A 5008-nucleotide genomic window follows, 5' to 3' on the forward strand; every position below is an offset into this window, starting at 1 on the left:
GGAAAATTGAGTGTTGTTCGTTCAATTTACAGGTGGTCTTGGAGGAACGGCACAAAAAAATATTCCATCTGGCCACTAACGTCAGCATTAACGTCGACTTCTCTGGTCTCTGCTGGCCCACTCTCTATTCTCCCCCCCCTTCTTCCCTCTGTCTTCTTTCCTCCAGCTCTCCACCCCCTTCCCTCTCCATTCACAGAGCCCCCCCTCCCTCACTTGCTGGTGTTCCCTCCCTCCCTTATCCACCTCCTGCCTGTGGGACTGTGCTTCTCCCCTCGCCCAACCATTTTGTTCGGGCACCTGCTGGCATTTTGCTCGTCCTTGATGAAGGGCTCAAGCTCGAAACGTCAGTTGTGTATCTTTATCTTTACTATATGTTGTATGAAAGGAGAAAAGGTTAACACTCCCCTGGATAAGGATGGAAGAGGTCCTAGTGGCCTTATGACATGGACGTGGTTAAGGCATTGCCATCTATTTTGTGGCATCAAACCAAGTTCTTTGAGGCGGCACGGTTAGCAAAACGTTGTTACAGCGCCGACGACCTCAATTTATCAGGATCGAATCCCGTGCTGTCTGTAAGGAGTTTGTACCTTCTCCCTGTGTCTGCGTGGGTTTCCTCTGGGCAATCCGGTTTCCTCCCACCGTTCAAAATGTACGGAGATTGTAGGTCAATTTGGCGAATTTGGGCAGCAAGAGCTTGGAAGCGGGAATGACCTTTTACTGTGCTGAATGCCTTCTTTGGCTTGGCTTCGCGAACGAAGATTTATGGATGGGTAAATGTCCACGTCAGCTGCAGGCTCGTTTGTGGCTGACAAGTCCGATGCGGGACAAGCAGACACGGTTGCAGCGGTTGCAAGGGAAAATTGGTTGGTTGGAGTTGGGTGTTGGGTTTTTCCTCCTTTGTCTTTTGTCAGTGAGGTGGGCTCTGCGGTCTTCTTCAAAGGAGGTTGCTGCCCGCCGAACTGTGAGGCGCCAAGATGCACGGTTTGAGGCGAGATCAGCCCACTTGTGGTGGTCAATGTGGCAGGCACCAAGAGATTTCTTTAGGCAGTCCTTGTACTTCTTCTTTAGTGCACCTCTGTCACGATGGCCTACATTAAACTAAATACATCAAGAACCCTGCGAGACCCTTTGAGTTTCTCCAGCACTGTGATTTTACTATAATCACTGTGCCTGCGGACTTTCGAGTTTCGCTCTAAATGCAAATGGTCATACTTTCTCCGGTCAGTGTACAACAAGAAGCTAGTAAACCACTGAGCTTCCCGCGGCATTTTAGTGGCGGTCAAACAAAGAGGTCAGAATGTCTTGGACAAGCAAGAGACTGCAGCCGCTGAAATCTGGAGGGTGTCAGCGAGTTGGGCGGCAGATTCCCCCCCCCCCCCCCCCCATGAAGGGTTCCGACCCGAAACATTGACAGTCCTTTTTCTCCTTCTGATGCTGCTCAACCCGCCCAGCTCCCCCAGATTTCCACAGATTTTAATCTTGCCCATTTCTTGAGGTTCTGGGGAGGTTGCATTCGGGCTAGGGTTGGGGTAGAAGGATGAAGGGAGATGTGATAGAGATGTACAAAACCTTTTCCCACTGAGATACAAAACTAAGGTTATGGGTTAAGGGTGAAGGGGGAAAGTTTAGGGGGACCTTCTTCACACAGAGAGGGGTGGGAGTGTAGAATGAGCTGCCAAATGCAAGCTCAATTTTCACATTTAAGAAAAATTTGGGCGGGTACACGAATGGAGGGAGTATGGAGGGCTATGGACTGGGTGCAGGTCAGTGGGACAAGGCAGAATAGTAGTTCACACAGACTAGAAGGGCTGAAGGGCCAGTTTTCGGTGCTGAAATGTTGCATGGTTATACTGAGCTTGTAGAGGGCTCGCTCCTTATCCACTTCCTGCTGGATCTTCCAACCTGATGGAATGACTTAACCCCCCCCCCCACTCACGCCTGTCACAAACTGGGAATTAAGATCCTTCCACTGCAATTACCTTCCCCTCGACCCTCGAGACCTGGTCCTCTGAGTGCTGCATGTCTCACGGGGACCACCACGGCAGTGAACTCGTGGGGCAGAATAAACATTAGTGAATACAAGGGGCAGCGCTCTTACAGCACAAAGACCCGGGGTTCAAATCGGAACTGTCTGTAAGTAGTAGGTTCTCCCCGTGTCTGTGTGGGGGCTCAGACCCGTCAAAGCGTACGGGGTTAATTGCGGTATTTGGGTGGCACCGGCTCATGGGCCGTAAGGGCCTGTTACCGTGCTGAATGTCTACATTTAAAATTTAATTGTAACTGGGCTGTAGACAGACTACCCCACGCATAGGAAGATGCACCTGAAACATACAGGCAGTAATCACCTGCTCATTATCACTCAGTAAAGCTTCTATTGGCTTTGTTACAGTGACTGATTTATCAGTGTCCATGTTATTCAATGTCACCATCTGTCACTGCAGCTAAGAAATTAACCTGAAATTAATAAAATGCCCTCCGCTGGCTCTGTTTGTTGCAATCTAAGCATAATTAAATAATAATCATTAGACTTGGATCATGTCAAAATACTTCCCAAATTGAATTACATGTGGCAATCGGCAAATGTGGCAGCCAACGTTCGCCTGTGATCTTAGTCAGACAGCTCCTGATGAACAGCCATTTAATCTCTTTTATCCGAGTGTGATCTGGTGGTCAAGAGAACCCTCCTGATCTTCAAAGGACGCAAGGCTCTTTTAATTTCCAGAAACGTCAGGTGAGATTTTTTTTTTTTTTTTGTTGCTTCCAACACCAGAAAACGCAGGAAAGGTTCAGCAGGTAGTTGAGTAGAGAAACAGTTAACGTTTCAGGTGGTGTCGTTCTGACGCAGGGTTCCAGGCCGGAAACATTGTTCTGTTTCTCTTTCCAACGAGGCTGAAGGTTTCAAACGCTTCCGTCTTTGTTTCCTGCAGTTTTTTTTAAATCAAAATTGTTATATCAGTGAATACTGTAAAACCTCCGGTATCCAGCACCTATGGGGATTGGTAGATGCCAGATAAGTGTATTTTCCAGTAGCTTGAGAATTACTCTTACAATTGCATTAAGAATAAACAGTTTTAAAAACAAAAATACTGTACCGTACTGACACTGAACAAACTTCAATTGCATGAATATATAAACCTTAAAGCATTTTACTTTATTTTCAGTCTAATTCTTTCACATCACAGGCAAAGTCCTCCCCACCATCGAGAACATCTACGGGGAACGCTGCCGACGGAGAGCAGCAGTGATTATCAAAGACCCCCACCACCCGGCACACACTCTGTTCTCGCTGCTGCCATCAGGACAGGGGTATCGGTGCCACAAGACTCGCACCCACCAGGTTCAGGAACAGCTGCTCCCCCTCCACCGTCAGACTCCTCAACGACCAACTCAATCAGGGACTCCTTGAAGGGCTCTTAACTGTGCACTTTTATTGGTTTTTTCTCTCTGTATTGCACAGTTTGATTATATTTCTTTATTGGTCTGTACATTGAGTACGGTTTTTTGGACTACCAATAAGTGGTCGTTCTGCCTTTCCCATGGAAAAGGAATCTCAGGGTTATATGTGATGTCATGTATGTACTCTGTCAATAAATCTGAAATCTGAAAAAAATCTGTAAATATTTAACTGTTGCTGCATCTGTAGATTCCTCATGGAGCTGCTTGCAAGACAAACAATAACATTACAGATAATTACCCCCCTCCCCAAGTTTACAGGTACAACCTCTGACCGGGGCGACTCTTACTAAACAAGGAGAGTCACCCCAATGGCATCAACCCAATTTTCATCCTGGGCGACGCCATTGCTGTTTCACATAACATTATTCAAACAGCTGCTACGAGCAAAGCCCAACCAAGGCTGGCTGAATATTTGCTCCCATCTTCACCAGAGGGTTACTTCAGAAAACATTTCCTTTAACAATTTAAAACTCGTGTAATTTTTACATACTATTCATTTTCCTAGATTTGTTTGCCGGTTGCTTCAGGCTGCCGATTGGTTGAATTCCGGATACCAGGGTTTTTTTTACCATAAATAGATTGGGATATAGATGGAGACAGAGACAAAGAGTGGTAGATAGATTTAGGGAGGAAATTGATGAACAGGTAAATAGATTGCTGGAAGGAAAGATGGATGGTGCAATAGAAAGGTGACCAAGGAAGAGGTGAGAGAATGGACAGGTTTGGATCACCCGGTCTAACCCCAGCCAAGGACAAGTGCATGTAATTCTGCCTCCATTCTGCATCTGACCTCCCACACCAAAATTGTCCCACATTTCATCAGGTCAAATTTCTCTCGGGTCTGGAAATCTTTAATTCTTTCTCAGGCAGTGACAAGACAAGTATTCGCTGAAACACCCTGAAGTGAGGCTGGCTTCAATTTGCTAACAGGACGGAGTGAAGGGCTCTGATGCCCAATCTCCACAGTTTCCCTGGATGTCAATGCTTGTTTATGTGTGCACTTGACAGCAGGTAGCAACTGGACCAGTCCTGCTTGTCAACGCTCTTGACAGCACAAAGAACTCGCTGGCTAGGCAGGGTGCAGAGCCAGGTGCACGGTCAGACTTTATTTGATTTGACTCGACCACACAACGATCTGTTCCTCAACGTGAGAGGGGAAAGGATTTCAGGCAAAAAGTGAAGCTGAGTGCAATCTGAAACTGCCTCACCCCTGCAGTACGATTAGTACAAAGTCTTTCGAAAGAGAATGGTAAAACAGGGTTAATGGTTGGATATTAACAGGGTAGAGGGATCTTGGGGTCCAAGTACATACATCTCTTAAGGTTGGCCAACAGGTTGATAGGATATTTAAGATCAATGGGGCGCTGGGTTTCATTAGTTGGGGGATTGAATTCAAGAGTCGAGAGGTCATGTTGAAACTACAAATTTCTGGTGAGACCACACAGAGTATTTTATTCAGTTCTGGTCACCATATTACAGGAAGGTGTAGAAGCCACAGAGAGGAGATTAACCAGGATGTTGCCTGGATTGAAAAATACGTCTTACGAGGCAA

General features: G+C 46.5%; 1 non-coding gene across 1 annotated transcript; it reads left to right on the forward strand.

The window, feature by feature from the left end:
• Positions 1–371: 371 nt before the first annotated feature.
• Positions 372–498, forward strand: LOC138749138 (U6atac minor spliceosomal RNA). Its single transcript, XR_011348446.1, has one exon. It is a non-coding gene; the product is annotated as a U6atac minor spliceosomal RNA (small nuclear RNA).
• Positions 499–5008: the final 4510 nt, after the last annotated feature.

The sequence above is a fragment of the Narcine bancroftii genome, chromosome 13 (genome assembly GCF_036971445.1).
Source record: "Narcine bancroftii isolate sNarBan1 chromosome 13, sNarBan1.hap1, whole genome shotgun sequence".
NCBI classification, from domain to species: domain Eukaryota; kingdom Metazoa; phylum Chordata; class Chondrichthyes; order Torpediniformes; family Narcinidae; genus Narcine; species Narcine bancroftii.